Source organism: Mauremys reevesii, linkage group 23 (genome assembly GCF_016161935.1).
Source record: "Mauremys reevesii isolate NIE-2019 linkage group 23, ASM1616193v1, whole genome shotgun sequence".
NCBI classification, from domain to species: Eukaryota; Metazoa; Chordata; order Testudines; family Geoemydidae; genus Mauremys; species Mauremys reevesii.
In genome coordinates, this window is record NC_052645.1 from 413,909 (window position 1) to 435,055 (window position 21,147).

A 21,147-nucleotide genomic window follows, 5' to 3' on the forward strand; every position below is an offset into this window, starting at 1 on the left:
ACCGCTTTTAATAATGTAGTACACAGTGGGGGGTTTGAACTTGGAGTTGGGACTGGTTGATGCTGTAAGGAAAGAGCTTGTACAAATTTACAGCGCAAGAGTTGTCTCGAACATTATCTGTGTGCTGCGCTGCAGGGACAGTTCTCACGGCCCCTACCGCCCCTCCTTCTTGTAACTTTGGGTGAGGGGGGGACAGGACTTCTTGGCGTTGGAGGGCGGTTGCAGATGCACTGCAGGGGGGCTCTCTCCTCCTGCCTGCGGTCTTGCAGAACATCTACAAGGCGCCGGAGCGTGTCCGTTTGCTCCCTCATTAGACCAAGCAGCGTTTGAGTCGCCTGCTGGTCTTCCTGCCGCCACCTATCCTCCCGTTCCAGGTGTGTGCGATGCTGCTGACACAGGCTCTCCCTCGACTGTCTCTGCTCTGCCGCCTCTGCTCTGGAGCTGGCCATCAGTTCCTGGAACATGTCGTCCCTAGTCTTTTTCTTTCGGCGTCTAATCTGAGCCAGCCTCTGCGAGGGGGATGCCGGGGCAGTCTGGGAAGGAGCCGAAGCTGTGTGATGCGAAAAAGTAGGTGATTTCCTTGAACAAATACATGTTTGCCAACAGTAAACACAGTCTAGTCAGTTTCAGTTAAGAAGACCAAAGAGGGAACCAAGTCTCAGGAGATCTCAGAACTAGTCCGAGATTTCGGAATACGCTCTCATTGGCGGCGCCATTGCACTGGATAGCGCACAAGCGAGGAGAGACAGCTGCATCCCTCTTGCACAAAGTCCTGGTAAGCCTTACAGTACAGAGTGCTTATCAGTTAGTGCTTAGCTGTGCTCTCCGCTGGAGGCAATGTGCAAAGCAGAAAAGATTACCGTTTTGCGGCACCTCCCGCCAGTGAACGGGAAAGATCACTGTATGCTTTTCCTCTGTGGCCTCCAACACGTGGCTGTTATGCGAGGGTCATTCTTATGCAAAGTAAAAGTCTGTTAAGCGAGGGTCATTCTTATGCAAAGTAAAACTCTGTTAAGCGAGGGTCATTCTTATGCAAAGTAAAAGTCTACCATTCACAATAGTAACAGTACACTAATTCCACTAATTAGATGCAGCACTTCCACAATGGCATCACCCTGAGGCGTGTCAGGAGGACTCAGAGAGAGCGGATGCTAACAGAAGCCCTGCACAGACCAGGACCCTACGCTGCCATGCTCGTCGAGGCGATGGTCCCCCTTTACCTGAGGATGGCCTGGCGCGGAAGAGTGTGCTTCAACGGAGCACCCAACAAGGCACCTCTACCAAGGAACCTCCTGCTGAGGCTTTTCCAGCTGCTCTCGGAGAGCTTTTTTGAACTGTCCCCAGAGGACTATTGCTCCATTCCTATGTGTGTAGACCTGCTGTTTGTATAGTTTCATATTTAAAAATGTTTATATAGTATTTCTATTTTTTATATATATCCCTGTTTCTTAAAAAAATAAATGTTTCCCTGTTTGTAGCACTTACCGACTGATCCTTCCCCTGATTCCGAGTCCGGGTTCACGGGCGGGGACGGTTGGTAGGGGATCTCTGTGAGGGTGATGAAGAGATCCTGGCTGTCAGGGAAAGCGGGAGTGGGTTCGATGTCGCCTGCGCCGTCCTCAAAAGACCCTTCCTCATCTTCCCCATCGGCGAACAGGGAGGAGGAACTGTCCCGGTACACTATTCCGTCCTCGGAGTCCACCGTCACTGGTGGGGCACTGGTGGCAGACCCACCTAGAATGGCATGCAGTGCCTCGTAGAAGCGGCATGTCTGGGGCTGGGCTCCGGAGCGTCTGTTTGCCGCTCTGACTTTTTGATACCCTTGTCTTAGGTCCTTCACTTTCACGCGGCACTGCATCGCATCCCGGCTGTATCCTTTCTCTTTCATGGCTTTAGAGACCTTCTCGAAGGTCTTCGCGTTCCGCTTGTTGGAGCGCAGCTCAGAGCACAGACTCCTCGCCCCACACAGCGATCAGATCCTGGACTTCCCGGTCAGTCCATGCTGGGGACCTCTTTCTATTCTGGGATTGCCCAGACTCCTCTGCTGGAGAGCTCTGCATCGTTGCAGGTGCTGCGGAGCTCGCCCCGATGTGCAACCAGAACGTCAGATTCAAACCGCCCAGACAGGAAAATGAATTCAAATTTTCGCGGGTCATTTCCTGTGTGGCTGGCCAGAGAATCCAAGCTCGGACTGCTGTCCAGAGCGTCAACAGAGTGGTGCACTGTGGGATAGCTCCCGGAGCTGCTAAGTTCGATTAGCATCCACACCAAGCCTAATTCGAGCTAGCAAGTGCGAATTTAGCGTTACTCCACCTGCCGGGGTGGAGTACCAAATTCGAACTAAAGAGCCCTCTAGTTCGAATTAAATGGCTTCCTGGTGTGGACGGTTGAGCGGTTAGTTCGAATTAACGCTGATAAATTTGAATTAAAGTCCTAGTGTAGACCAGGCCTGACTGAAAATCTAAAGGTCCCTGGTTCAATCCCAGGCTTTGGCAGGCCTTTGGATCTTTCCTTGGGCAGGGGTGGCTTGTTTTCTGGGAGGCCAGCAGCACCTTTATCTGAGGCAAGTACCTGATTTTGAGCTCCCAAGCAGGATAACAGAGAGCATGGGCTTCTTCCCCTAGTTGGCCCACCTGACCTATAACAATGAGAAATGGGAGCTGTCTTTCCCACATGACTTATTTGTCGACCCCATCCCCAAGCCCAAGCTGGCATAGCTAGCGCAGACTGGGCAGTTCATTGCATGAGAGACACTGTCCCAAAGCAGGACTAATGCTTAGAGCTGGTTATCAGTGATTTCAGATCTGCTGGTCTGCAGCAAGACTCTCCATTAAGTCTTAACCAGCTCTGTTATTACACAGGGAAGAACAAAAGGGTGAAATGGGGCCTGGAACCCTTAAGAAGAATCCACCCCACCAAGTACAACACTTGTCGCTCTCTGCTCTCAACCCCACTGAGAATGTTTTGGGGTCACTCCTTGCCTGTATCAACCTAGGGGTTTTGGAGAATCCCTATTAACAGGTGCTCCAGTGGCACAATTGGTTAGTGCACAGTACTTATAGGGCAGTCCTGAGAGGTGCTATGCTGAGGTTGTGAGTTCAAACCTGGCCTAGAGCACTGGTTTTCATTAACCAAGTGGCTTCACCCCCTTATTTACTCCTCTGGAATGTAGAATTCCAGCCCAGGGGACACTGAGGCAGGGGAGGAGTCAAAAATGCCCCCTTCACTTATTACCTCCTCTCCAGAGTGCAGGTCAGAATCTACAATCCTTTCTCCCCCACCAGCCCCTGTGCCAGGATCCCTCAAGCAGAGCCTGGAGTCCTGCCCATCCTTGACCCCTGAGCCTGGAGGGAGAGAAGCAAGGAGCCATTGTTAGAGGGCTTTCCCTTCCCCTGCCCACTTCCCGCCCATCTCCTCATTCCCTTCATGGACCCCTGGGATGTGAGTAATTCTGTATTTGAGTGGCTCTCCCTCCCGGCCAATGAGCTTGGCGTAGACTAGCAGGGAGGGAGGAGGAAAGGGATTGTGCTCCAGTGAGAGCTCAGAAAGAAAGGTGCAGGTCCCCCACTAGAGCCCAGCCCAGCAGAGCACAGCAGAGCAGAGCAGGCTGGAGAATGTGTGTATGGGTCTGACTACTTCTCCCATGCTCTTCCATTTGAGCTAACTTCCCCCAGCTGTCGCCAGCCTCCCAGTCAGCGCAAGGGGGAGAAGGGCCGGGGAGGAAGAGCTTTGTGCTCCACAAGGGCTGGCTTTTTGGGAGGCCAAGCGGGTAGAGGGATGGAGGCCACTGGAGGAGCTGAGCCGGCTGACTGTCCATGGCTTCTAAAAGAAGGGCAAGAGAAGGTCCTGTGGCTGCCTTGCTGCTGGAGAATGCGGGCGTTGATCCCACTGCCTCTCGCATGCGAAGCGAGTGCTCTGCCACTTCAGCTAATTCCCCTACCTTGGCAGGCTGTGTCTTGATCCATCCATTCGATAATGGAGGCCACATCGTTCCCCGCGCCAGCCGGTGACTCCTTCCAAAAGGGTCAGGCAAGGGAGCATTTCCCATAGGGCGGCTAGCTCAGCTGGTTAGAGTGTGGTGCTAATAACACCAAGGTCATGGGTTCAAGCCCCATGCTGGCCACTGTGGGAGGGAGAGGGTGGCTTCTGGTCTTCTGGCTGACTGCTAGAGGTGGCAGAGGCTAAAACCAGATTTCCCTCTAGGCTGAGCTTCAAAGTTACAAAAAACAGGACTAAAACTCCCTCTTATCATAGGGAAAATTCACAAGCTAAAACAAAAAATAATCTAATGCATTTCCTTGCCCTTACTTACAATTTTTGTAATCTTAGATGCTCATTTCAGGTATGTTTTCAGGAGATGTTTTTCCTTCCTGGTCTCTCTCTCCATCCAGAGAGGAACAACAAAAGAGTACAAACAACACCCCCACCCCCCCTGATTTTTTTAAGGGTTCAGTCCTGAACAGGACAAACGTATATATTTGAATTTGGCAAAAGAAAGCTTCAGCATCACTGGCATGACAAGCGCAGAGCTCAGAGTCCTCACTGGAACACCACAGGGTATGACATTCTTGGCAGAAAGAATATACACATTGAATTTCTGGCAAGGGACACCCAAAAGAGTCTTGGCAGGACAAAGGGCCTAGGGTTCATTCCTGGCATGACAAGCATATGGGGATTACATTCCCCACAGGGAGACACACAGCTTTAAGGGAACACATGAATTTGGTAGGGCTCTACTAATTAGTCTTAGCTCCAACACCTCGCAATCTGATGACCACGCCTATCTTAGCAAGCAAGGCTTTCTCTTAGCTGATCACTATTTGCTAGCCCTCTGGTCCCTTGACCATACTCTGGACTTTGGGTCTGGAAAAGAGCTGGCAAAAGCCATAAACCAGGTTGTTATATAAACTGCACACGGCTTCGGTGGAGCTCCGGGAGCAGCGGACCCTCCTCAGGCATGCCTGCAGGTGGTCCACCGGAGCCGCGGGACCGGTGACAGGCAGAGCGCCTCCCGTGGCGTGCTGCCCTGCTTGAGGTGGCGAAATGTCTAGAGCCACCCCTGCTTCACATTCAGTAATGTCAAAGTTCTTGGTTCAGGCTTGTAGCAGTGATGGAATAAACTGCAGGTTCAAATCAAGTCTCTGGAGTACATCCACAGCTGGGAGGGGTCATTCAGTCCTTTGTAGAGAGCTTCAGTTTGTAGCAAAGTCCCTCCGAGATATAAAGCAGGATTGAAGACAAGATGGAGACGAGGCATCAGCCTTTTATAGTCTCTTGCCATGTGGTCTTTGCTTTCTTTATCCAGCATGTGACATAGAAAAACCTTAAAGTTCTGTCCATAGGCAGGTCCCTGCAGACCTTGCTGAGGCACAAGGCGTATCTGCCTTCTCTCAGTGGGTCGATTGTACAGCTGATGGTCCTTAATGACCCATCAAGCAGGCTAGACAGAACTGACACCAACTTGTCTGGGGTGTTCCCCGGAAGCAAAGAACAAGTTTGAAATACGGGCAGCATAGAGCCAATATTCATAACGTCAACTACAAAAATGATAGCATCCTTATAAGCAGCCAATCATAACTTCTCCATAGACCCCTTACACAACAACCTTTCTACCATATTGGCTGCAAATATAGAACAGTGGTTGCAACGGTGATCTATACAGTTACAGATTATGTCAATAACGTCACAGGAGGTGACACGGCATCAGTGAGACTGATACTGGAATATTGCCTCCAGTTTTGGTGTCCTCATTTGAAAAGATGTTGTGAAATTGTAGCTGGGGCAGCAAAGAGCCACCAAATGTTCTGAGGGCTGGAGAAAATGCCTTCTAGTGAGCTATTGAAAGAGCTCAATCTGCTTAGCTTATCAAAAGAAGATTGGAAGGTGACTTCATTGAAGCGTTGAAGTGCCTTAATGGAGAGAAAATATTCGGTATTAAAGGGCTCTTTAATCAAGCAGAGAAAGGCATAACAAGACCCAGTGGCTGGAAGGTGAAAAGAGACAAATTCATATTACAACTAAGGCACAAAAATTCAACAGCGAGGATGTTTCGCCACAGAAACAAGCTATCAAGGAAAGTGGTGGATTCACCATCTCTTTATATCATTCAATGTGTTTGTCCCAAAAGTAGCTATTGTGTCATATAGGAGGCCTCTGATATGCAGGGGGTCAGATGAGATGCTCTAATGGTCTCTTCTGGCCATAAAGTTGACTAATTTCTGAAAAACTGAGGCCTGGTCTACACTAGGACTTTAATTCGAATTTAGCAGCGTTAATTCGAATTAACCGTGCACCCGTCCACACCACGAAGCTATTTAATTCGACATAGAGGGCTCTTTAGTTCGACTTCTGTACTCCTCCCCGACGAGGGGAGTAGCGCTAAATTCGACATGGCTATGTCGAATTAGGCTAGGTGTGGATGCAAATCGACCTTAGTAGCTCTGGGAGCTATCCCACAGTGCACCACTCTGTTGACGCTCTGGACAGCAGTCCGAGCTTGGATGCTCTGACCAGCCACACAGGAAATGCCCCGGGAAAATTTGAATTCCTTTTCCTGTCTGGCCAGTTTGAATCTCATTTCCTGTGTGGACATCGTGGTGAGCTCAGCAGCACTGGCAACGATGCAGAGCTCTCCATTAGAGGAGTCCAGGGAATCTCAGAGTAGAAAGGGGGCCCCAGCATGGACTGACCGGGAAGTCTTGGATCTCATTGCTGTGTGGGGCGATGAGTCTGTGCATTCGGAGCTGCGCTCCAACAAACGGAATGCAAAGACCTACGAGAAGGTCTCCAAAGCCATGGCACTCAGAGGATACAGCCGGGATGCAATGCAGTGCCGCGTGAAAGTCAAGGAGCTGAGACAAGGCTACCAAAAAATCAAAGCAGCAAACGGACGCTCCGGAGCCCAGCCCCAGACATGCCGCTTCTACGAGGCACTGCATGCCATTCTTGGTGGGTCTGCCACCACTGCCCCACCAGTGTCCGTGGACTCTGAGGATGGGATAGTGTCGACGGCCAGTTCCTCGGCGATGTTCGCAGACGGGGAAGATGAGGAAGGAGATGGGGGGGGGCAGTCGACAGCGCTTACAACGCTGATTTTCCAGACAGCCAGGATCTCTTCATCACCCTCACTGAGATCCCCTACCAACCCTCCCCAGCCGTTACCCCGGACCCTGAATCAGGGGAAGGATCAGTCTGTAAGTGCTTTAAACATGTTAACATTTATTTTTAATGGAGCAGGAATAGTTACTAGTTGAAAAGAAGGTCAACATATATGGGGATAGAACAGAAATCCTCTTGGGATATCTCCGAGAAACTCTCCTGGAGGTAATCGAAAAGCCTACGCATGAGGTTCCTGGGGAGAGCTGCCTTATTGGGTGCTCTGAAGTAGCACACTTTTCCGCGCCAGGCTTTCATCTGGTACTCCGGGACCATTGCCTCAACGAGCATGGCAGCATAGGCCCCTGGTTTGTGCTCGCTTTCATGTAGCATGCGCTCTCTATCTCTTTCTGTGACCTCCTCAGGGTGATCTCGCTCAGAGACTCCTGCATTAAATTAGAGTAAGTTGTTTACTATTAGTATTGGGAGTGCTTCACTGTTCCTTTGCATAACAAGAAGCGTCACTTTACAGCCACGTGGTGGAGGCTGCAGAGTGTCAGCATACAGGGATCTTTCCCAGGGAACAGACGCGAAGGGGTGGAACAGGGGCAGAGTTTATGCTTTCAGGATTGCCTGCAGCAAGAGGACAGTGGTATACATTCACTTTTAAGCAGCCAAAAGTCTTTGGCTTACTATGCCTGGCTGCTCCACGGATTCTGCTGTCCTGCCCCGCTTGTCTGATCTGCAGTGCAATACCCCAGGCAATGAAAGCGAATTCCAAAAATTTGAACTGTCCCTGAGTGAGTGCGCATGAGATAGGTGGTGTGCATGGTCTTGTTCACAGAGACTGACTAGACTATGTTTCTTCTTTGCAAAAATCAAGTCTCAGAGGGGTAGCCGTGTTAGTCTGGATCTGTAAAAGCAACAAAGAATCCTGTGGCACCTTATAGACTAACAGACGTTCTGCAGCATGAGCTTTCGTGGGTGAATACATCTGAAGACTTGCATCTGAAGAAGTGGGTATTCACCCACGAAAGCTCATGCTGCAGAACGTCTGTTAGTCTATAAGGTGCCACAGGATTCTTTGTTGCTTTGCAAAAATGTATCTTTGTAAGGAATTCAAAAATGTATCTTTGTAAGGAATTCACTCCCTTTTTCCCATCACACAGCTGCAACTGTATCCCGACCTGCTCCAGCATGCCCCTCACAGAGGCTGGCGCAGATTAGGCGACGCAAGAAAAAGACACGGGACGAGATGTTCACTGAACTTATGGGCTGCTCCTGAGCCGAGGCGGCCCAGCAGAGCCAGTGGAGGGAGAACCTTTCCCAGCAGCAGCGCTCACACAGCGAACGGGAGGACAGATGGTGTCTGGAGGACCAGCAGGCGACTCAAACGCTGCTTGGACTAATGAGGGAGCAAATGGACACACTCCGGCGCCTTGTGGATGTTCTGCAGGACCGCAGGCAGGAGGACAGAGCCCCCCTGCACTGTATCTGCAACCGCCCTCCCCCGCCACAAAGTCCAATACCCCCCTCACCCTAAATAACAAGAAGGAGGTGCGCCAATGGCCGTGAACACTGTCATTCCACCCCAGCACAGTGCTCTAGTACCAAAAAGCACTCATTCGCTAAATTTTGAGAAGTCCTTCCCTTTCTGGGTCACCCAAGGCCAAATCCCAGTTTCATCCCCTAACTGTGTAGTTGATTATTAAAAATAGTTTGCTGTTCATTACTGTTTCCGTCATGTTTCTTTGAAGAAGACTTTGTGTGAAGCGGGGGGAGGGCTTTGGTAATTGCATAGCACAGTCACCATTACCAGGGTACAGACACGGGGGCAGGATCTACAGCAGGTCAGCAGGTCACAGCACACAGTGTCACACAGCAGGTCTCACACACACAATGCAGTCACTAGGCACCCTGGTCGGTCTGACAGTAGAGCAGCTCCTGCAGAAATGCTGTCTGCTGCCCCAGGGTCCTAGCGCCTGCCATCCACAAATGGCAAGGCAGGCTGCCCTTACCCTGCCCTTCCACCATAGCCCTGAGCCTCTCCAATGCCCCAAACCCTCAGCCCCAGCCAGAGCCCTCCTCCCCCTACACCTCCTCCCCTTCCCACACCCCGCACCCCTTCCTACGCCCCCAGCCTAGAGCCTGCACTCCTCACCCCTACCCTGCACACCCATCTGTAACCATCCTCCCCCCAGTCCTCCCCCGCCACAAGGCCACATAGCCCCTGCACACAGAGTCCCGAAAAGGAGGGATGGCAGGCTCCGTTGAAACAACCAGTCCGGCACTGCAGACTGCTCTAGGAGCAGGAGCCTGTCATGCCTCGAGTGCAGAAGCGGTGTTAACATCACAGCACACCCTACCCACCACAGTCTGCGTCTCTGTTTCAACCCTTTAATGTGAATTCATTAGTAAAGAAAACGTTGTTAATTAACAATATTCCATTAACTTTATTTTTAAATGTGTGTTGGAAGGGGGGAAACGTGGTGAACGGGGTATGTAACCACAAAAGAAAGTCAACAGTAACTGAAACAGGGCAGGTTCAGCTTCTCTGTAAAGAAACTGAACAGTCACAGGTTACCCTGCTCTCTGAGGAATCTATCTTTCAAAGCCTCTTGGATGCACAGCGCTTCCCGCTGGGCTCCTCTAATTGCACAGCTGTCTGGCTGAGCGTAATCAGCAGCCAGGCAATTTGCCTCAACCTCCCATCCCGCTATAAAGGTCTCCCCGTAGCCCTCACAGAGATTGTGGAGCACACAGCATGCAGAAATAACAATGGGGATATTGGTTTCGCTGAGATCAGAGCGAGTCAGTAAGCTCCTCCATCTCCCCTTGAGACGTCCGAAAGCACACTCCACCACCATTCTGCACTTGCTCAGCCGGTAGTTGAAGAGTTCCTTCTCAGTGTCCAAGGCGCCTGTATAGGGCTTCATGAGCCAGGGCATTAGCGGGTAGGCTGGGTCCCCGAGGATCACTGTAGGCATCTGCACATCCCCAACAGTTATTTTGTGGTCCGGGAAGAAACTACCTTCCTGCAGGTGTCTAAACAGCCCAGAGTTCCTGAACACACACGCGTCATGAACCTTGCCCGGCCACCCGATGTTGATGTTGGTAAAACGTCCCCTATGGTCCACCAGTGCTTGCAGCACCATTGAAAAGTAGCCCTTTCGGTTTATATACTGGCTGGCCTGGTGGGCCGGTCCCAGGATAGGGATGTGAGTCCCATCTATAGCCCCACCGCAGTTTGGGAATCCCATTGCGGCGAAGCCATCTATGACAACCTGGACGTTTCCCAGGGTCACTACCTTTGAGAGCAGGAGCTCAACGATTGCGTGGGCTACTTGCATCACAGCAAGCCCCACGGTAGATTTGCCCACGCCAAAGTGGTTAGCTACTGACCGGTAGCTGTCTGATGTAGCAAGTTTCCAGAGGGCTATGGCCACTCGCTTCTGCACACTCAGGGCTGCTCACATCCGGGTGTCCTTGCACTTCAGGGCAGGGGACAGCAAGTCACACAGTTCAAGGAAAGTGCCCTTACGCATCCTGAAGTTTTGCAGCCACTGTGATTCATCCCAGACCTGCAGCACTATGCGGTCCCACCAGTCCGTGCTTGTTTCCCTGGGCCAGAATCGCTGTTCCACAGCATGAGCATGACCCATTGCCACCATGATCTCCACGGCGCGGCGTACCGTGCTTTCTGAGAGGTCTGTGCCACTCTGTGACTTCATGTCCTCACCGCGCTGCCGGAGCCGCCTCGCCCGATTTCTCAGCATCTGACTGTTGAAGAGGTGTACAATAAGGTGCGAGGAGTTGACAACGGCCATAAGTGCAGCGATGATCGCAGCGGGCTCCATGATTGCAGTGGAGTGCTGTGGCGTCCGCGCTGTCACTAACAGGAAAAGTGCGCGAACTGATTTCCCGCCGGCGGGAGTGACGGTTGAATGCTGACAGTTACCCAAGACCACCCTCGACACAGTTTTTCCCCCAGCAGGCATTGGGGGGAAATCCCAGAATTCCAATGGGCAGCGGGGAGTGCGGGAACTGTGGGATAGCTTCCCACAGTCCACTGCTTCCAATTTCGACGCTGTCCCCGTTAGTGTGGACTCACAAAGTCGAATTAGTGTCCTTAGTGTGGACGCACAAATTCGACTTTGTAAGGTCGATTCTACAAATTTGAATTAACTTATATCAAACTAATCTGGTAGTGTAGACATACCCTAGGAAAGTGTAACATAAGTGAGAAGAAAAACATCTTTGTTACTTCCCTGGTGGTCTAGTGGTTAGGCTTTGGCACTTTCACTGCCACGCCGAGGGTTCAATTCCCAGTCAGGGAAAAGTGACTTTAAATCAAAACTGCCTCAGTTATTTTTCACTTACAAAATAAACAAATCCATGTTTTTTTCCTGATTCCCCCATCTTCCCACGATTCACCAACGAAAGCTTATGCTCCTGTATGTCTGTTAGTCTGTAAGGTGCCACAGGACTCTTTGTCTTTTTGAGGTGAGTGCAGCTTGCTTGGGATGGTGCTGATGATGGATAGAAAAAAGGCCGGAGTCAATGACTGATGAGACCACAGAAGGGGAAGGGGAATGGCAGCCCCACAGAAGGTCCTGGGTGCTCTGATGCCCCAGTTATTGCACCCTGGCCTGTCACAGAGAGAGAAAAGACCCAGTGGGACCCAGCGCCCCTACAGTGATCCCATGGACAAGAACCTGGCTGGGAGTGGGGTGAAGGTTCCCTCTGGGCAAAGGGGAGCTGAAACCCCTCAGTGTCCTGGAATTTAAGCAATGGAAGCTTCAAACCCTGCAGGGGTGGGGGCTGAACCTTCAAACCCTGCAGGGGTGGGGGCTGTCCAGCCCAACCTTCAGCTGAAGGTTGGGCTGGACAGGGGAGGCAGGTTTGTATAATTTTGGTGGTGCCCAGAATGGGACCAAGTCCTGCCCCACCCCACACACACCTGCCTAAGGCTCTGGGGTGGAGTTTGCTGAGGAGGGAGAGGGGCTGGGCTCTGGGAGAGAGTTTGGGTGCAGGGCTGGGCTCAGTCAGGAGGTTGGGGTGGAGGAGAGTGTGCAGCTGTGGGAAGAACAACTTGGGATTGCTTGGGAAGCCACCTTTAAAAACACAAGTGTAACATCCTAGTTACATTTTAATAAGACCAAATTAAATGGTGCAGGACAGAGCCAGCTACAGTCTATTGTCCTGGACAATAGGAGCCATCAAGAGTCCAAACCACTATTAATGGCCCACAATTTGCATCATTACAACAGGACCTCAGAGTTATAGTTCATATTTCTAATTTCAGATCCAAGAATGATCAGTTCATACAAATAGGATGAACACACAGAGTAGATTATAAGCTTTGTAATGATACCTTACAAGAGACCTTTTGCATGAAGCATAGTCCAGTCACTTTATATTCACACTCATTAGCATATTTTCATAAAATCCTATGGAGTGCAACGTCACAGCTGGGAAAGGGTTTTACTGCGGCACCTGGGAGCAGTTGAGTTTCATGTTCAGGCTGTGGGATGAGTTCCTCCAGGTTTCTTGTAAGCACACAGGGACCTTCGCGGGTGCTCTCGATACAGGAATGGCCCAGACATGATAAAGTGATGGGAATTGCATTTTCCTTTTTTATTTCTGTATTTCCAATGACATTTCTGTTTGTGATTTCGTTTTGTTTTGTACAACTGTGTTTTCTCCTGGATTTGATATTTAACAAAAAAAAGAATAAGGCCTCAAGGCACCAGATGGAGGAGCAGGCGGGGGTGAGGACTGCTAAGAGAGCGAGTAGCAGGTTTTCTGTATTGTTTCCTGCCCTCATTTTTCTTGACTAGTTTCTGTTCTGTACAAAATTTGCCAGTTTTTCACATGTGAGCCTGGCTAGCTCAGTTGGCAGAGCTTCAGACTTTTAATTTGAGGATCCAGGATTCAAGTCCCTGGTCAGGCAAAGAAACACTTTCCCTCCATGACACCCCTGAAGAATTTCAGAAGGACTTTCCTTGACTTTAGTTTTTCCTTTTCAGGACATGGCCTTTCCTAGGAAGGGCCCTTTACTGCCTGGGACTGAAGGTGCTACTGCCTCACCTGTCCACTGGCCTCACAGTCTGGAGGAAGAAAGGCCTCTGGGCCTGCAGCAAAGTGCTGGGTGCTGACTTTTTGAGCAAATGCAGGGCTGGTCACAGAGGCATGTTCCCACTGAGTCCTCCCTGCCAGAAAAAATTGTCCCCACAGACAGGGGTGGCTCCAGGCCCCAGCAAGCCAAGCGTGTGCTTGGGATAGCAAGCCACGGGGGGCGCTCTGCTGGTCGCTGCGAGGGTGGCAGGCAGGCTGCCTTCGGCGGCATGCCTGCGAAGGGTCGGCTGGTCCTGTGACTTGGCGGACCTCCGCAGGCAAGCCACCGAAGGCAACCTGCCTGCCGTGCTTGGGGCAGCAAAATGCCTAGAGCCGCCCCTGCCCACAGAGTCCTCCCTGCTGGAAGTCTACAGTAATCAACAGGTGCTCTGCTGGTCCTGTGGTGTAAGGGCCAGCACTCAGGACTTTGAATCCTGCAATCTGAGTTGAAGTCTCAGTGGAATATGAGCACAATTCCTGGGCCACAAACCCGGCTGGGTCTTCCAAGGCTCTGTCTTGCTTTCTCAAAGGCCATGAAAGCCTCTACAAAAGGTTTTTTTCTCCTGCTGATAATAGCTCACCTTAACTGATCACTCTCATTATAGTGTGTATGGCAACACCCAGTTTTTCATGTCCTCTCTGAGTGTGTGTGTGTATTTTCCGGCTGTATTTTCCACTGCATGCATCCAGTGAAGTTGGTTTTAGCCCAGGAAAGCTTATGCTCAAATAAATTTGTTAGTTTCTAAGGTGCCACAAGAACTCCTTGTTCTTTTTGCAGATAAATTAATGGAGGTTAAGTCCATGAATGGCTATTAGCCAGGATGGGTAAGGAATGGTTTCCCTAGCCTCTGTTTGTCAGAGGGTGGAGATGGATGGCAGGAGAGAGATCACTTGCTCATTACCTGTTAGGTTCAGTCCCTCTGGGGCACCTAGCATTGGCCACTGTTGGCAGATAGGATGTGGGGTTGGATGGACCTTTGGTCTGACCCAGTATGGCTGTTCTTATGAAGGGAGGGGCAGAGCACTGGGACAGAGCTTCTGTAGTGTAGTGGTTATCACGTTTGCCTAACATGAAAAAGGTCCCTGGTGCAGAAACATGTGGGTTTAATTTTCCCAGCTCCTACTGGCCTATTCCCTGCTGTTGTAGGAGCAGCAGTGATTTCTATGCTCAGAAGGTCTGTTATACTTCCCCTGCTCCCACTTTTGTCTCCTCTCCCTCTCTGAATGCCTGTGAAGTGGCTTTCCCCATCCCGCTCCCTCCTGGAATGCTCGTGGGATGAAGGGGCTGGTTGAAGAGCAGAAGAGCTCCCAGGTAGACAAGGTGTCTGGGACTCTAATTAGGCAGCACTCACACACCCAGAGCATGGACACTGCCCAGGGTGGAGTGTGACCAACCAGATGCAGCCAAGTCATCTCTAGTCGCAGGCCATGAGGTGCAGGCCCTTAAAAGGGGAAGGGACCCTGTGCTCAGGAGAGCACTCACAAGCTTGTACCTCCAGTGAATGCCCTTTGCCCGGACCGCCTGGCCAGTGGTTCTCTGCATTGTATTTCATTGTGCCTCAGGGAGAGTTACCTTCATCACACCGTCCATAGCTGCGCTGTGGGACACTTACCTTGCAGAATCCTGACATCTCCAGTGCTGTGCCTGTCCTGTGAGTGTGACACCCCCCGCCCCCCCTTCTTTTGAGCTTAGCTATCAATATAATAAATGTGCTGCTTTCTGCCAAACTCCGGTGGGTGATTAGTGCTTCCTACGCTGACTAGCTGGCCCAATTTTGGGTAACACCTGTGAGAAACTCAACCCCTGCAGGACAGAGGGTGATGAAATGAGCTGAGAAAAAGCCTTGGCATCAGCAGGGGAAAGCTAGAGGCTCTTGGCCAGTCACCTTTTGAAGCCTTGTGGCTTGGTCTCCTCTGCCCTTGGAGATTGGCCTATGGCGGCCGGCTCTTCCTGCTGCCTCCTCTGCGTGACTTGCCAAAGGAGGAAGTGAGGCAGGAATGGGGCAAAAGAGGAAAGTCGAGCTGAGGAAGGCAGGACAGAAGCTAAGCGCCTCAGTGCGGCTAAGTGGGGTTAGTAGAGCACCACCAGTCGTTCTGCAAAGCCTGGGGAGGTGCGGTTGGCTGCTGGGAGGCAGAATCTTGTGCCTGCCTCTTGGCTTCCCTGGGATGGCTACTTGCAGCCCAGGAGAAGGACAGTTCTGGGTGAAAGGAAGACAAGCAAAGCTCTGGGAGGAAATTTGGGTGCGCGGTGCTGGCTCTGCGCTGGGGGAGGGGGTTGGGGTACAGGCAGGGTGGCACTTACCCCGGGCACTGCAGCTCCCAAAGTGACTGGTACACACAACCCTGCGGCAGCAGCTCCTAGGTGGGCAGGGCCAGGGGGTCTCCGTGTGCCGCTGCCTGCAGGCGCTGCCCCCAGAGCTCCCATTGGCTGCAGTTCCTGGCCAATGGGAGCTGTGGAGTTGGTACTCGGGGCAGGGGCAGTGAATGGAGACACTCCCCCGCCCCAGGGGATGCTGAGACATGCCGGCCATTTCTGGGAGCGGCACGGAGGGACGGAGGCAGAGTGGGCAGGGAGCCACCTCAGTGCTGCTGGCACATCTCTGCACACCCATGGGGGGAGGGGAGCAGAGGGTCTCCATGTGCTGCCTGGGGTAGGGGCAGAGCACAGAGCTGCCTCCCCTCCTGGGTCTATTACAGGAGTGGGTGGGTGGGGTCTTTTGGCCTGCAAGGTGCAGCAGGTCAGACTAGATGATCACACTGGTCCCTTCTGACCTTAAGGGCTCTGAGTCTAAAAGGGAGGGAAGTAAAGGGAAAAAATAAAAATAAACCAAACATTGTAATACCAGGATGACTTCACCTGCTCATTGTATAGTCCGCCCCTTTCTTCCTCCACTGGGTGTTTAATGACCTGCAGGACATTGATTCTCTCATTCCATTGCTAAACTGATACAATGTGACTGAAATTAAACCAATTCCCAGCAGAGAAAACATCACATCTCTGTATTGGGTAGGAATCAAACCCACATCAACAGCTTGGGAGGCAGCTATGCTCACCACTATACCACAAAGGCAGCTGGTAAAAGTACCACTTACACTTGCCCAATGAGGCTAGACCAGAATCGAGGCGTTTTACTGCCTGTTAAAATGTACTGGAGTCTCATCACTAAAAAAAACCTACCTCTGTCTTCACCTGGGTTTGAACCATCAGCCTCTCAATTAGGTCACCAAAGTGGTTAATCACAGACCCAGGTAACTACCCTACTTCCCAAGCTTGTCTATGAAGCATGTACAGGGGCACACCTGGCTAGGGAGGGAGGCGCACTGCTGGGGTTATGAGTTCAGGCCTCACCCAAAGCATCGGTTTTCATTCGCTATGGAGTTTCCCCCACTCACTTTGTCTAATTCACATGGAAAGCGCCATACGAGGGTGATGAGAGTAAATTCTAAACTCTGAAATGTGGAGGTGGCCCATAGATTAGAATAAGGGGTTTGAAGAAAAAGCTCTAAGGATATAAAACCAGACAGGCTCCAGGGGCAGGTACGGTACAACGCCTCAACAGGGAGCCATTCGGGGGAGGGGGTTTCACTTCCTCTGTTCAATGTCCTGAGAGGTATTTTAAGATGAAGGTAACACCATGGTTCACAGGTGACTGGCACGTCCTGGGTTAAAGAAAGGAAGGGACTTGGGTTAATAGTCGGAAGATTTGTGTTACCGTCACTGTCTGACCCCCCTTCAGTGCAGAGGTTTGTACTTTGTTGGGTGGAACGCACAGACTCCTGGAGAGCAGGGGCAGCTGTTTCCATGGCAGAGAGCCTGGCACTTAGGAGACTTTCTACACTTGCTGTTTTGAAGCAATTCAATAAAATAACGGTGGAGCTACAATGTCTGGTCCAAAATTTCAGCCCCCCCCCCGGTGCAAAAATGCTATTTTAGGATCTAAACAGGAGGCTTCCGGCGCTAGGACACCTGACCAGAGAGCTCAGTGGGGGGCGTAAGAGCTGCTGACTCTGAGGGTCCTGGGCTAAATCCACTTGCAGGTGGAAGTGTTTTGATTTATTTGATGGATAATGAGCACCAGCTACCAGGGGAGAAACCCTGTGAACTTGCTGCCACTCCAGCTGCTGCCCCGGCGGGGGGGAGGGGGAGCCCCAGGGGGCCTGCTGCTGCTCCGGCCACCCCAGGAGTGCTGCTGCCAGGGGCCACTGAGCTGCGGCTGCTCCTGCTGCCCGCGGAACCACAGGAGGGAGATGATTTTTTGACAGTGACAGACACCTCGTCCAAAGGCCTTTGTCTGCCCCCTTCTAGTGACTGTTTGGCACAGGAATGCAGCCCTCACTCCTGAGTCTCTCCTGGGGAAATAATGTTTCTGTGCAAAACACCAAAACTTTTGACAGAAAGGAAGAAAAGGAAATGGCCACACGATGGGACTAGGACATAAGGAATGAAACACAAGATGCTTCTCCCATGTGCATTGACTTTGAACCTTGTTGTTTGCGGTGTTGTCTCTCATGTCCTGGGACCAACATGGATACAACAAGGGGGAGGAGGTCACATAATATCTTCTAAAGGACCAAGGAAGGGAGTATTATTTACTCCTTCTCATAACACAAGAACTAGGAGGGGTCACCACATGAAATGAATAAGCTGCAGGTTTGAAATGAACACACTTCCCTCAAGCTGCTGGCAATGCTTCTACTAACGCAGCCCAATCTGCTGTTAGCCTTCTTGGCAACAAGGGTGCTGTTGACTCATATCCAGCTTCTCATCCACTGTAATCCCCAGGTCCTTTTCTGAAGAACGGCTGCTTAGCCAGTCGGTCCCCAGGCTGTAGCAGTGCAGGGGATTCTTCCTTCCTAAGTGCAGGACTCTGCACTTCTCCTTGTTGAACCTCCTCAGGTTTCTTTTGGCCCAATCCTCCAATTTGTCTAGGTCACTCTGGACCCAAACCCTACCCTCCAGCGCTTGGATTCTTCACATGCTTTCACAGAGTGAAGAGCACATGTTCCATGATTTCATATGGCAGAGTTTTATGCTATAGGGAGCTTTCCCTGTGTGAATTTGACAGGTGAATCAACATAGAGACATATTGTGACCCTTCTCAGGGAGCTGAGGGCTGAGAGTTTCCTTGTTGCCACCTTCCACTAGGAAGAGGGAGTTTTGCATTTGGCAGCTGGATGTTAGTGACCAAACTCACCCAGCCCGTCAGGCACTCAAGGACCCTCCTCTGAGCTACAGCAGCCACCCTAACCCCTGAGTTCCTTCAATGTGTCCCCCTCTGGGGTCCAGCCCGGATCACCAGATACTCAGAGAAATCCCAGATTCTCTCTGCCCAAAGCAATAGTATATCCCAGGTTACTAGTTTTACTGTGGACCACTGCTACTGTATCTCACACAGCACTTGAGTATAGTTATCAAACAAGCAGAAATTTATTTAACAACCGATAGAGATTTAAACAAACGTGAGTGATGGAAACCGTTACCAACTAAACAAAATCAGAAAATGCAACCTACACTTTTTAATAGTTACCTTTCCTATCTAAGTAGATTCTCACCTCACACTTCAGTCAATTTCACTGATTCCTAGTCCCTAGGAGCCACGGCCCTGCCTTTCATGAAGCACCACTGGTCATTAGGAATCTCCTTGGTGAATGGACCCAGAGTGTTTTTCTCCACCCTGCTATGAACTGAATCAGTCTTTTGTCTTTATTCACAGAAAGGACGATCTCCTCATTCTCATATTGTCCTTGCCACTTCCACAGGGTTTCGATGTCTATAATTTGTCTTTGATGGTTTTCTATTGGCTTTTCTGGGTTGGTGCAAAGGCTGACAATGGAGCAATATCAGAGGGGTAGCCGTGTTAGTCTGGTTCTGTAGAAGCAGCAAAGAATCCTGTGGCACCTTATAGACTAACAGAAGTTTTGCAGCATGAGCTTTTGTGGGTGAATACCCACTTCTTCGGATGCAAGCAGTGGAAATTTCCAGGGACAGGTGTGTATATATAAGCAAGCAAGAAGCAAGCTAAGAGATAACCTCATTATCTCTAGCTTGCTTCTTGCTTGCTTATATATACACACCTGTCCCTGGAAATTTCCACTGCTTGCATCCGAAGAAGTGGGTATTCACCCACAAAAGCTCATGCTGCAAAACTTCTGTTAGTCTATAAGGTGCCACAGGATTCTTTGCTGCTTCAATGGAGCAATACATCACATAACTGGATAGCAAGGAACAGGTGCCAATTCCCTCCCACTTGAATGGGCCGTTCCCAACAAGACCTATGATTGGGGTGACTCACTTTCACAACAATACCATATGGGCATAATTTTCCATGTACTTACATTACCCCTTAACTATGACTTGGACACACCTCTCGCAGTGAGTAGGAGTATCAATAATTTACAAGCTTTCAGTAGAGATCTCACTGCTATGCTTCCTGGATAAATATCATAAAAGCAGTGTATAAGCTGTGAGGAGTTTGTCAGGTCTGAGACAGGAGTTGCTTGTAAAGAACTGTGACCCCCTTTGCCAATTGGCACCAATGAGCTTTGTCACAGATGCACTGAGCTATACCGTCACCCCTGATAGAACAGAAAGGCCAGCACAAAAAAACAGAGAGGAACAATAAGATACTAAAATGACAATGGCTGGAACTCTCCATTTCTCTCAGTCTTTGCATTCATGGGCACTAAGAGCTGTAGCTACAGTTGAGGAACCAGGTGAGCGGACAGCTGGCTCCCCTCCATACGAGTAACTTTCTCACACATAGGAGATGGGTCAAATTTGGAATTGATGTTAAGGCTGTGTCTACACTTCAAACACTGGAAATATTCTTCTGACAACCTAACACTGTCTACACTGGGGCTCAGGTCACATTAACTACTTCTCTCAGTGGAGAGGACTTTTCACACCCCTGATAGATGTGCTCTGCCAACACAGCTTTTCAACATCGACCAGCCTTTAGCTGGCTTATTGACCTGAAAGGCAATGGATTTCAGTCTTTCTTTATATTGATGGTTGATGAGTGCAGCTGTCCTACCTGCTGGACACATCCTGAGACAGATGTCAGGCCTTTCCTTTGCAAATTAGAGAAGTGGGAAGACAGTGACCCTTACAGTCTAAGTTGGTAAAAATTTATACAACTTGTCACCTCGAGTAGCTTTCCTTTTAATAGAAATTGACTTAGAAACTAAACAAAATAAATTCTATTTGAAAACACAAAATATTAAAATGTATACTGGGCCAATATTCTCTTATACACACTTTCTCACACACATTCTCCCACCCCAACCGTTGGAGTGAGGTTTTCCACCAGAACTCCTTACACTACAGGGGGTAAATTAAATCAAATTAACTTTTCAAGATTAGCCACCATTTCCTGTACGACTAACAAAACAAAACAAAAACAACTTTCAGTTTTCCAAAATACTTCAGATTATCACACATTTAGTCTCTTCTTCTTTAACCAATAACTTCACCAATAATCTCATGTTAATAGATGATAAAAACATATTCAAAGATCACAAATTCTTATCATATATGTTAGTTTTCTTCTAATGCCCATTGCCAACAACTGAACCTTGGCTCAAGATGTGGTTTGTCCCAACCACTTCTGTGAGTTCAGATATCTCAGGATCTTCTGCTGTATGTGTTGGTGGAAGGGGTCTCCTATGTGGGAATCTTTGCATCATGAGGAAAAATACCTCTCGTGTCACACTTTTAATCTTTCAAAGTGAGAGAAGATAGAGGAGAAGTGATGTAAATGCATAAAACACAAGAGAGAACTGTCTGGTCTACACTAAAGACATTTATCGGTTAACTATATTACTCCGATGTGTGAAAAATCCACACCACTGAGCAATGTAGTTACACAGCCCTAACCCCCTGTGTAGATAACTATACATCAGCAGCAGAACTTCTCCTGCCAAAAGAGCCACTGC

General features: G+C 50.0%; 1 non-coding gene across 1 annotated transcript; it reads left to right on the forward strand.

Annotated features, from left to right (window-relative positions):
• Window positions 1-4,049: 4,049 nt before the first annotated feature.
• On the forward strand, window positions 4,050-4,123 carry TRNAI-AAU. The gene has a single exon. It is a non-coding gene; the product is annotated as a tRNA-Ile (tRNA).
• The last annotated feature ends 17,024 nt before the right edge of the window (window positions 4,124-21,147 follow it).